Source organism: Chiloscyllium plagiosum, chromosome 15, assembly GCF_004010195.1.
Source record: "Chiloscyllium plagiosum isolate BGI_BamShark_2017 chromosome 15, ASM401019v2, whole genome shotgun sequence".
NCBI classification, from domain to species: domain Eukaryota; kingdom Metazoa; phylum Chordata; class Chondrichthyes; order Orectolobiformes; family Hemiscylliidae; genus Chiloscyllium; species Chiloscyllium plagiosum.
This window is the reverse complement of record NC_057724.1, coordinates 57,804,821-57,817,901: the sequence shown is the minus strand read 5'-3', so window position 1 is coordinate 57,817,901 and position 13,081 is coordinate 57,804,821. Positions and strand designations below refer to the sequence as shown.

Genomic DNA, 13,081 nt, shown 5'->3' with positions numbered 1-13,081 from the left:
ATTGATAAGTTTAATCATTGCAGCATAATGCAATCTTTGCAAGCTGAAGAGCCAGATGTCCTTAATCCACACCGGAAAGGTGTACATAATTAGCTATATACATTACAACAAGGCAACTACAAGCACTATATACATTGGTGAGTATCAACATAAAAGTCAGAATTTATAATGGGTTGAGGGGTGATGTTATAGATGTTTACAAAACCACGTGGGACACGGATAAGGTAAATAGACAAGGTCTTTTCCCTTGACCGGGAGAGTCGAAAACTAGATGGCATAGGTTTAGGGTGAGAGGGAAAATATTTAAAAAGGCCCGAAGGGGCAACTTTTTCACACAAAGGATGGTGCATGTACGGAATGAACTGCCAGAGGAAGTGTGGAGGCTGGTACAATTGCAACGTTTAAAAAGGCAGCTGGATGCTTTTTAAATGGTCGAGGTGGGTATGCAGGTACGGCATATCAAGGCAAATGGATTTACATCGTATTCGTATACCCATCCAGATGCCTTTGAAATGTCGTCACCATATCCTCTGGCAGCTCATTCTATACATGCAGCATACTCAGAAAGTTGCCCTTTAGGTCCCTTTTAAATCTTTCCCCTCTCACCCTAAACCTATATCCTGTAGTTTGACTCCCCCACCCCAGGGAAAAGGACCTTGGCTATTCAACCTATCCATGCCCCCCATGATTTTATAAACCACTATAAAAGGTCACCCCTCAACCTCTAATGCTCTAAGCTAAAAAAGCCCAGCCTTTTCAGCCTCTCCCTGTAGCTCAAATTCTCCAATCCCGGCAACATCTTCCGAATTCTTTTCTGAACCCTGGTTCCCTCCACCTGACCTATTAAAAGCCCACAGCTTTGTCTTCTTCACATTTTTTGCTTCAAGGACAACAACCTTAGCTTCCTCAATCTTTCTACGCAACTGAAATTCCTCTATCCTCAAGATCACAACTTCCTTCCGGAATTGTAGAACAGAATTTTATTCATTGGCAGATGTGGGTGTCACTGGCTAGGCCACTGTTTATTGTCTAATTGCCCAGATGGCAGTTAAGAATCAACCACATTGCTGTGGGTCTGGAGGTAAGTTAGGCCAAACCAGATAGGAACAGCAGTTTTCTTCCCTAAAAGGGCATTAGAACAGCACACAATACTTCCAAATGAAGCCTACTCAGTTACCTATAAAATGTTTGGCATGACTTCCTTCTTTTGCTTTCAACTTCAGAGTTTGGAAAGCCAACTATTTCATATACTTGGCTGGCATGAAGTCTTTCAAGAATTTGCAAATAGGCATCCAATCACTGCCACTCTTGTCAGAGTCACAGATGTCTACAACACAGAAAAAGACCTTCAGTCGAATGAGTCTGCATTAGTCAAAACTATCACTTAAGTATTTTAATGCTCAAAAGAGTACTCTTGTACTATACATGAGCACGGAGTGCACTGGAAACACCTGAAATAAACACAGACAATACTGCAGGCACTCAGATTGGGCAGTATCTACGGCAGAAACAGAGTTAACGCTTTTTGCAGATGACCTTTTGTCAAAGTTGGAGCAGACAGCAATGAAACACAATTTTTAAGTGCAGCAGCCAAAAGCAGGAAAGATCTGTGATAGGGTGGAAGGTCAGAAAGACAAAATGACAAAAGGGATAAGGCGGCAAGGTTAAAAAAAAAATGCTAAAAAGAGACAAATAAAGGAACAAAAAGGAGGTCCATGTGGTGTGTAACGCCGTAGCAGAATCATTACCACTAGCAACCAACCAAAAAGTATATGGTTACGATCAAGATTATAGCGATTCATCATGTCACTTCTCCCAAAGTGCATCACTTTAATGACCTTTATACATCTAGCAGTTATAGGTTTAGACTATCTTGTTAAAAGGAGCATTGGCAAGATGCTGCGCTTATCTCCTGTATGTTCTGCACCCACCATGCCTCCCTGGAAATTCCCACTGGTTTGTAAGCAGCATAAGTGGCTGCTTCAATTAGAAAATTTGATTGCGAGTTGGGAGGTCATGTTGCGGCTGCACAGGACATTGGTTAGGCCACTGTTGGAATATTGCATGCAATTCTGGTCTCCTTCCTATTGGAAAGATGTTGTGAAACTTGAAAGGACTCAGAAAAGATTTACAAGGATGTTGCCAGGGTTGGAGGATTTGAGCTTTGGGAGAGGCTGAACAGGCTGGGGCTGTTTCCCCTGGAGCATCGGAGGCTGAGGGGTGACCTTATACCGGTTTACAAAATTATGAGGGCATGGATAGGATAAATAGGCAAAGTCTTTTCCCTGGAGTCGGGGAGTCCAGAACTAAAGGCCTACTGGGCAACTTTTTTTTTTTTTTTTTACACAGAGGGTGGTATGTGTATGGAATGAGCTGCCAGAGGACGTGGAGGAGGCTGGTACAATTGCAACATTTAAGACGCATTTGGATGGGTATATGAATAGGAAGGATTTGGAGGGATATGGGCCGGGTGCTGGCAGGTGGGTCTAGATTGGGTTGGGATATCTGGTTGGCATGGACAGGTTGAACCGAAGGGTCTGTTTCCATGCTGTACATCTCTATGACTCTCTGACTCTAATTCAAATAAGTCACAGCCTGCAGCAACTACTGAAGAAAAAGTAATTGCCTTCTTCATGTTTCGAGTGAGTTTTGGACTGCAGGCAGCAGGTAGCTTTTGGGCTGGGAGAAAGTCTGCAGAGTTCTTTTCCTCCCTCTCCGAAACTGGTTTCCAGTCCCATGCTGCTCAAATCATCCAAGAGCCGAACACACTGTTGTTGGCAAGCAACGAAGGCTCTGACACTGACAACTGTCACAATCTCACAGACCAAAAAATATCCTATTGATTGACTGAATGAGCTGCATCAGAACACACCCTTCACTCAAGATCGCCCACAATCTGAGCTTCAATTCCTACTTGATCAAGCAGTTGTTCATTACGCCTGCCATGAATATTAAATTACTTGCTTTCAAAGCTGCAGATCAGTTTTAAGCACTTAAAACTGGACTCATTTTAGTCCACAGACTGTAAAAAACACCAAAATAAAAAGAGACATGACCGAAGCCCACACACTTCTATTTCTAAAAAAGCCTAAAATTCCAGATTCCCATCAGCTTCTGCTGAAACACGCTAATCAAATATTATCCCTCTTTTTCTCAATAAAATCTTACGGCTACATTTGCCGCACTGGCTTTAAGTTTTGATAGCAGCAGAAAGTACAGGCTGTGTGCTTCCTTTGATAATAAAAGCACTCTATCCACACCCGGCAGTGTTTTTCTGCTAAAACCAACCGTTCAGAGAAGGTATTATCATTGCAGAATCAGGTACTACAGGAGGTTAATAGGCCCTCTCCTGTTCTCAAATGGCAAAGTGTTCTTGTAATAGGTGCCAGACAAGCATTTGCTCGATAGATAAGTTCAGAGTATTCAGGTATTAGACAATCAATCCAGCATGGTAGACACGGAATAAAACAGGTAGCAAGCAAAAGCTGAGAAGATTTCCCCCCCCCCCACCCACCCACACCAAAGAAACATCGACAAGGAAGTTTAGTGCATGACCACATCACTGTCATCAAATTCCTGACATCAGACTATGTCGTAAATCACTTCAATCCAAATAATTGCAGGGTAGGACACAGTCGGACATATAATAGCTCCTATGCTCAAAACTTGCCGTGACTACTTTCCAGTGAACCCCAATGGAAGGTGACTGGTCCCACCCTCAACTGGGAAGGAAGCTGAAAAAAAAAGCTGTCAATCGCTGACTCATTCCACTCCCATTCTTCGTGGCATGACACAAACGCAGAGTCGGAGTATAGACACGAGCCTAACTCCTCTCTCCATCCATGCTGAAGCACACGCTGTTAAAAGTGCCCACAAACTCGGTAACATTTCAGTGTGGATGGAGGTTGGTGCATATTGGTAAAAGCACTGTGCCAAAGACTTGCAGATTAAACTGTTCTTAGACTGCTGCTGTCCGAAAGCAGATACAAAATTACCTACACAGGATTTTCTATGAGTAGCAAACAAGTCAAAAGATCAGCCTGCACATTGAGCAGCAGTCTTAAGGTGGATTGATCATTTGGGCAGAAAAATATTAAATGTACTTTAAAAAGACACTGTTGCCTTAAGGTTTATTTGCCACATCACTACACTTTGACATATCGTAGAAAAATACACAAAGTGTAATAATTACCCTTACCAGCAGGTTACGAGTATTATACTCCAACTCTTTCAGCCAGCTGAGGGGGTCAGGAATGCAGCAGAGACCGAAGACTTTCTTTTTATACATCTGCAAAATACAACACACCCCTCGAGTGAACTCACTGCCCTCATTTCGTACTAGGGGAAAGGGGAGAAAGTTTGAACAGGAAGTGATTCACAATTTTAAATGAGAACACGTTGTTGCTGTAGATATTTTCCTGAAACACACACCATAAATAGGCATATTACATCAGACTGTAGGGGTGGCAGCATGCCAAGAATTAGTTTGGTGGAGTTATTCTATGCTTTATACAGTAGCCCAGAGAGACCGGGAAAACAAAATCAGCATGACTTTAAGGTAGCAAAGGATGCAGTCTGTCTTTTTAATGTGTGAACTGTTGTGCTCAGCTGGATGCAATCCCACTGCTGAGCCAGAGGTTGTCGTTTCACAATCCACTCTAATCTGGAGCACAAAATTTCCAGTCACTCTCATTGCTCAGGATTGGCTGCACTGTTGGGAGAGGCCATTTTGGATGGGATTCTGAACCAAGGCTACCAGTGGGATGCAGGTGATCCTGAGGCACTAATCATTGGAAAGTCTAGGAAGCTTCCTCTGAAGTTTTGGCCAATTTTTATCCCTGAAGGAATATAATAAACAGCTTGCCTACTCATCATCTTATTGTTAATTATGGAAGCTTTCTGTGCCTTAACTAACTTTCCTATTTCCTACATTGCCATGACAACTAATGCTTCATTTTGGGAAATCCTTCCTTCATAAAGGAAAACCGCTTTATGCATAAAAAGCTACAAGTTACAAACACAAGGTCGGAGTTTAAATCTAAATGTAAATGATTATTTCAATTAATGCAATAAAAAGGTCATTCAAGGCAAATGGCTCAGCATAGTAAGTTGGTTTGTATTGTAAACTTTTCAGAGAACAGGATACAGACATGGCCACAATAACCAGCAACTATGTAATCTTGGCTGGGCCATAGGTACCATTTTATCGAACTCTTACGCTAACTGTGTGGTCACCAACTGAATATAAGAATTAATACCAATGTCATCCCGTTCTCCATGCCCTCTCCCCAACTTAGTTGAAGCAAAATGCTAGGAGACACAGTATACTTTTACCTCCTCCATCTTTATTCCAGGTCCCGCAGGGAGAGAGAATGATCGCCCATGTGCACAGAGACATGAGTTCTCAGTCTTCTCCGGAAGAGCGGTTTCTTAATGAATTATGTAGCCATTTTACAGGGAGGAGCATCCAGATACAGCGACATACATATTGATTGGGTAACCATTACAATCTTCGAGGAGAAAATGAGGACTGCAGATGCTGGAGATCAGAGCTGAAAATTTTCAGCTCCAACTATTACAATCAGTGAGTGTCAATAATAAAGATTAAGCCATCCGTTGTTAGACAAGGAATGTGCTTAACCTTAACTAGTTTCACATAATGAATACTTTTCACCTTGTTAAACTGACCTTACATACTGAAGGTTTCCAATATAGTTAAATGGCTCTACATAATTAATGCTTTTCCACCTTGTTAGCCTATTACCCTTGCCTCCAGCACCCCAGTGTTAACTGCAAGTTCTTATCTGATCTGAGTCATACTTGGCTGAACCGCTCATTTTGCAAAACTCAGAACTCAGCTCTTTCCCTGGATAAAAGCAAATTACTGTGGATGCTGGAATCTGAAACCAAAAGAGAAAATGTTAGAAAATCTCAGCAGGTCTTGCAGCATCTGGAAGGAGAGAAAAGAGCTGAGATTTCCAGTCTAACTGACCCTTTGTCAAAGCTAAAAGAAAAGGGAGGTATTTATACTAGGCTGAGAGAAGGTGAGTCATGGCTCCAGAAGCAAAGGTAGCAAAATAAGAGGTATAGAACAGTGAAAAAAAAATTTTAAAAAGTAAATAAAATAAATGAAATAAAATTACAGAGCAGAATGAAAACAGAGGGGTCGAGATGGGATAATCATCTGAAGTTGTTGAATTCAGTGTTGAGACCGGCAGGCTATAACGTGCCTCGTCGGAAGATGAGATGCTGTTCCTCCAGTTTGCGTTGAGCTTCACTGGAACATTGCAGCCGGCCAAGGACAGGCATGGGGGCATGGGAGCAGGATTGTGTGTTGAAGTGGCAAGCCACGGGAAGGTCCAGGACCTGATTGCGTACAGACCAAAGGTGCTCAACAAAGCGATCACCCAGTCGGCATTTTGTCTCTCCGATATAGAGACCACATGGGGAGGAACGAATACAATAGACCAAATTTGAAAGAGGTACAAGTGAAACGCTGCTTAATCTGAAATGAGTGTTTGAGGCCTTGGATGGTGAGCATGGGAGAGGTTAAGGGGCAGGTGTTGCACCTTCTGCGAATGCAGAAGGTAGTTATCAGTATGAAGACAGTCACACATTTAACTGCAATAAATTGTGTCTGCCTATTTCAAGGTTCTTTGAATTCTTGGCTGTTACTATGTTCACTATTTATGACATTATCAAGTTTTATACAATCCATAAACTTCTAAACTCTACTGCCAAAATAATTCAGTCAATTACAAACAACAATCCATGGTCCTAAAGTCAAACCCTAAGGTATCTCATTTGGGTTATTCAATAATTGTTTTCTTTTAACAAATTGATATTTGGCTAATGTGAAACCTATCGTGAAAAATATATCCAAAGTCTGGAACAGCAAGAAAACAACAAAATGTTTCCTGTGCTTTAGCAATTGAAGAGGCTGTTTCAGCTCCGATTTAAATCTCAAATATTCGTGGGAAACAAAAGAATATTTAAAATATTTTCTCCAAATAAAACAGATGAAATTACAGTGGCAATTTTGGTAGAAATCAACATTCTTTGGCTCCCTCATATTGCAAATTCAATGAAGTCTTAACAATAATTAACAGAATTTAAACAGCTCAGCCTCAAGTTCTGATATTCTCGAGAAAATCTTAATAAAACATCAAACTCAAAATGCACTCTTCTTTTTGTGAGCACTCTGCATTAAAAACACAGCAGCAAAGATATTATAATACAATATTCTCATCTGGTTAAAGCATGACCACTGTTCCTTTTGAAACAGGCATAGTAGAATTTCAAAGAAATCAGGGGCTCAAGGCACTCAATTTGTTTTAAGGTTACAAGTTTGATAATTTTATAAATGACAATCTTGTACAATTTCAATGTAAAAAACAAAATCTGCCCCATTACATAGCCCACAAAACACGTGGTTTTAATCAGGATCTCAATTCAAAACAAAACAAAAAAGTCACTTAAAAGGATTTTCTGAACCAGTATTTTAACAAACCAAAATGTTCAAACATCAAACACTCTCAACTTGACACAATTTACATTGAAAGTGGAAAGTTTCAATCCAAGTATTAGTACTATCTTAATTTCAGCGTTCTCATTTTTTTTCCATCCTCTCACTGAAATTACCCTTATAACAAGGGAAAGCCCTCGCAGTGGACCACATGGCGCCGCAATCCAAGCCACTCCCTTCCCTCCAGAACAAAAACCCACAGAGCCTCAAATTTCACCATTAGGGGACTTTAACCCCTTTCTCACTTTACTCCTCGCGGGGGCTTGAATCCCACTTAAATACAGTTTGAATCCCAGCACAGCACGAAGGACTCTAACCACTCTGAAACCCATGCAGTAGACTTGATCCCCAATACCACAGAGGACTCTAACCTCAACCAAACCCACCCCAGTAGACTTGAACCCCAGTACTGCGCAGAGAGCTCGAACCTCAAATCACCCCCCCCCCCCCCCCCGCAGGGAACTCTAACCCCAGTACCATGAAATCACAACCCCCTCCCTCTCCCCCCGCAAGATAGCGCAGAGGACTCGAACCTCAACCAAATCAACCCCAAGGGACTCAAACCCCAGTACCGTGCAGAAGGGTTGAACCTCAATCTCAAGGTCATACCCGATACATATTTTCACCAAGGGAAGGATTTCAACCCTGCCTGAGTCATCCAAATCCAGCCATTTCCAATTCCACAGCCTCAGCAGCCTACTCAAACACAATGAGATCCTTCTTTGAGCATGCAGATTGGAGCCAGATTAATATCTTTCAGCCTTAACTGGAGTTTTACCTCCTAGCTCATACCTTCAGATGAAAAAGGTCTGTCAACAGGCAGTGAAGGTCAATCATGGTAAGGCTTTAAAAATTCATCTGACATGGGATTGGGTTGGAAGTTGCCTGGAAGCTTGTTAATGAGGGTCAATGATCAAATCCTGACCACATCCTGTCATGGGTTGGAATGTTGTTGTGAATATACCAGTATAGCTTCTTGCCAATGACTGAAATCCACACCCAACCTTTAACAGCTCAACTAACCAGTCAAGCTGCTGCACTCCGTGAGGAGAAGGTAACCTGGAAGATGGAGATTAGCTTTGACAAGCTTAACATTCACAGTGAAATGAGCCGAACAGTCGCAATTTTAAAACAAAAAGTCACACTTTGTAAATTAGCAAGTCAGGAATGGTTTACAACAGATGTAAAACATCCTATTTAATACCCACAGCAAGTGAAAACTGTAAGCCAAATTAGACAAGATAGATAAATTGTTTTGAAGTACTGATTTCCTTTACACTACAGTGCAAAGGAAACAAGCATGTTAACCCAATCAAAACAAAATACCTCATTCCTTCTACCAAAAAAAAACACATGTAATAAAGCAGTACTCCCAAAGAAAGCGGTACACAACACAATTGCACTGGATCAAGATCTATTTATGGGTTCCTTTATTGGTCAAAGAATTGAGTATAGGTGTTGGGACATCATGTTGCGGCTATACAGGACATTGGTTAGGCCACTGTTGGAATATTGTGTGTAATTCTGGTCTCCTTCCTATCGGAAAGATGTTGTGAAACTTGAAAGGGTTCAGAAAAGATTTACAAGGATGTTGCCAGGGTTGGAGAATTTGAGCTATAGAGAGGTTGAACACGCTGGGGCTGTTTTCCCTGGAGCGTCGGAGGCTGAGGGGCGACCTTATAGAGTTTTATAAAATCATGAGGTGCACAGATAGGATAAATAGACAAAGTCTTTTCCCTGGGGTGGGGGGAGTCCAGAACTAGAGGGCATAGAATTAGGGAGAGAGGGGAAAGATATAAAATAGACCCAAGGGGCAATTTTTTCATGCAGAGGGGGTATGTGTATGGAATGAGCTGCCAGAGGATGTGGTGGAGGCTAGTACAGTTGCAACATTTGAAAGGCATCTGGATGGGTATATGAGTAGGAAGGGTTTAGAGGGATATGGGCCGTGTGCTGGCAGGTGGGACTAGATTGGGTTGGGATATCCGTTCGAGTTGGACCGAAGGGTCTGTTCCTGTGTTGCACATCTCTGACTCAGGTCAGTGCTACTACAAATAGTTTTTTTAATTCGACACAGACGTTGACAACCTGAAGTCTTAATTTCATTAAAAAATTAACATTCAGCCCAAACATGTGCGGCCTACAAAAACAGAATCAATTTCAGATGTGGGGATACTTATGCGGCAGCCAAGTGCTGGCAATGCTCTTAAAACCATTAAAATACGTAGGTGAGGGGAGCACTAAAATTTTATTTCCACTGGTTTGTAACACTGCGTGCTGGGAAGAAAAAATAATGGGCAACCAGCAGCCAGAGTGCAGAGTTCACGTGGCAGCAGGTGCTAGGCAAAGCAGAAGTGAAACATGATGACCACTACAAGGCAGGAATGTTCAAGCTGGTTGTTAATTGGTTAAATCCCTACTCGAGTACAGGGTTTAGTCAAACACAACTATGGTTCTCAAGAGGCCTGATCACTAACAGAGATCAGGTGAAGGGGGGGAAAAAAAACGAAAAATTTGTACTTATCTGACTTCAATAGGAAACGGTTAACCTTTGACTCACATCAGAACTGTAGATTTTTATCTGCAATCCAAAGCTAAAACTAAACCGTAAAGGCAGGACAAGGGGAAACAGGTTGAAACCAGCCAGATTGTGAAGAAATTCCTTGACATCCAGTGATTAACATGTGGAATGAACATTCCTGTAGAATCAGAGATGAAAGACCTTGGGAGTTGTTTGTCAGATGGCAGCTTTGATGGAATGTTGAGGAGCATCAGAGCCCTCAGGTTACGTTGGATGAAGAAGGTGAGGTAGGCCACACTGCTGTCAGTTATCTTTTTTCTTAAATTCTACCATGGGATACTTGCATAACTGGCGAGGCCAGTATTTAGGGTCGATCCTCAACTGCCAAGAAATGAAGTAATTTCCTAGGTCATTCCAGAGGGCAGGCAAGAGTCAACTGCATGGCTGTGGGTCTAGTCATATGTAGACCAGATCAAGTAAGGATGGCAGATTCCCTTCTTAGGAAACCAGCTGGTTTTTAGCGACAATTGATGATCATTTCATGGTACCATTACTGACAATAGGTTTCAATTACAAATCTTGACTAGTTGAATTAAAGTTCCACCAGTTGCGATAAGGGAGTTGAACAAGTCTTGGGATTTCCTTTTTAAACTGTATGGAATGAACTGCCAGAGGAAATGCTGGATGCAGGTTTAAAAGACATTTGGATAAGTTTCTGAATAAGAAATGTCTAGAGAGAAATGGGCCAAGCGCAGGCAAGTGGGACAAGTTTAGTTTGGGATAATGGTTGGCAAGGACTGGTTGAACTGAAAAAGGTCTGTTCTGTACTGTATGGCCATGCTAATTCACCCATAGTATCCAGGGACGTTTAGGTTAGGTAGATTAGCCATGGGAAACACAGGGTTACAGGGATAGGGTAGTGAGGTGGGTCTGGGTAGAATGCTGTTTGGAAGGTCATTGTGGACTTGATGGGCCAAATAGCCTGTTTTAATTGTTCGGGGACCTAGTCACTCATTAATCAGTGCCGTCCTTCCAAAACCGGTGCAAGTGCTGGGCCACAATCAGGCTTATGCCAGTGAATGTATAGGGATTTAAGTCAGGGGCTGCTACTGTGATGGGCAAGTTGGGAAAGTCAATTGTGGGGATTCGAGGCAGCAACACAGGGGTGCAGAGGGGATAATAACTGGACCTAACTCAACAGAGGATGAGCAACAATAGTACAGCACAGGAAAATGGTTTGGTGGGGATCAGCGACACAGTCACTCCCACCCTGGTTTGACCCGAAGGTGGGTGGAGGGGGCAACAGTGTAGCATAATGGTTGGCATGGCTATGTTGCAGGGCAGGGGACCAGTGGATAATGATGAGAGATGAAGACAAATTTAAGATATATAATAAAAGCTCCGAGCTGATATGCTCAGCAGGGCATGCCAGGAAGAAGGGAACATGAAGGCTTAATGCTCAGAGGGGGCTCCATTACTAGACTCACTCTGCCAAGTGCAATCAGTGCTGCCCTCTATCCTCCTACACACAATGAATTTGCAAAATGGAAAATGGCTGCAACTGCACTTGGAGCAGGAGGGGGAAAATGGGCTCTGTTTTAGCATTTGGACTCTACTTGTGAGACTCAAGGGATATTTGCATTAATCAGACATTGACACAGCTCAGGCTGAAGGTATCTATAATCATACTCTTGCTCTCGATGGAGTTCAGATGATTTGGTGGGGGTGGGGGTCTCAGAGACTTATAAAATTCTAACAGGTCTTGACAGGGTAGATGTTGGGAGAACATTCCCAATGGTGGGTGTATTCAGAACCAGTGGATTTGGGGTGGATTGTTTAGGATGGAGATGAGGAGACATTTCTTCACCCAAGAGTGGTGAGCATTTGGAATTCATCACGACAGGAAATAGTTGATGCCAAAGCACACAATGTATTCAAGAGGTGATGAGATATAGCACTTTAAGTGAATGGGTTCAAAGGTTATGGGGAGAAAACTGGATTAGGCTATTGAGTTGGATGATCAGCCATGATTGGGATGAATGGCGGAGTGGGCTGGAAGGGCTGAATGGTCGCGTCCAATGCTTCAATGTTTCCACATACCATGCTTGCAAGGTGCATGTAGTGACCAACCACATGGGATACAAATCCTAGCCACAAGGAATGGTGACCATGACATTTACCATTACAGCCTGATCAGAGTCATCTTTGTGAAGCAGAAGTAATCACATGTGACAAAACTCTGACCTGCGAGTCACAATTCACAAATACAATCCAAAATCCCTTAGGCTACACAAGAGCACAGAACTGATTTCCTCTCATCTTGAATTGTAAGTATTCGCCAATATGCTCAAACACACAATGCTGCCATTCTTTTCGGAGGGGTGGGGAGAGGGTGGGGTTGTTGACAGTGTTGGGGTGGGGGTGGGGAAGAGAAGCCATCAGCAATCCCAATGTACTCATGCTCCTCCTCCATTTGCTCGTCATGGTTTGTGGTGTGTACACTCGATTAAATTGCCTTATATCAAAAGGCACATGTGAAGGCATTCCACAGCCCTCCTTGTTCCCCACTATGGAAGACTATCCTAAATCTTTCTGGATCAGTGGTGCTGGAAGTGCACAGCAATTCAGGCAGCATCCGAGGACAGGCAAAATCGACGTTTCGGGCAAAAGCCACTCCCCACCTCTTCCTCCGCTACATTGATGACTGCATTGGTGCCACCTCGTGCTCCCGCGAGGAGGTTGAGCAATTCACCAACTTCACCAACACATTCCACCCTGACCTTAAATTTACCTGGACCATCTCTGACACCTCCCTCCCCTTCCTGGACCTCTCCATCTCCATTAGTGACGACCGACTTGACACTGACATTTTTTACAAACCCACCGACTCCCACAGCTACCTGGATTACACCTCTTCCCACCCCATCTCTTGCAAAAATGCCATCCCATATTCCCAATTCCTCCGCCTCCGCCGGATCTGCTCCCAGGAGGACCAGTGCCACCACAGAACACACCAAATGGCCTCCTTCTTTAGA

At 42.9% G+C, this 13,081-nt stretch overlaps 1 protein-coding gene across 7 annotated transcripts in view; it reads right to left on the bottom strand.

Moving 5' to 3' along the window:
• Nucleotides 1-13,081, bottom strand: part of acsl4a (acyl-CoA synthetase long chain family member 4a) — an 86,552-nt gene that overhangs the window by 48,225 nt on the left and 25,246 nt on the right. For 3 of the 7 annotated variants that reach the window (XM_043704968.1, XM_043704967.1, XM_043704971.1), the window contains one exon: nt 4,199-4,288. The exons of 2 other annotated variants lie outside the window; for them this stretch is intronic. The gene's annotated coding sequence lies outside the window, so the exon portion shown is untranslated. Of the gene's footprint in view, nt 1-4,192; nt 4,289-13,081 lie in introns of all 7 variants that reach the window. 2 more of the 7 variants (XM_043704969.1, XM_043704972.1) reach the window with 1 other exon arrangement.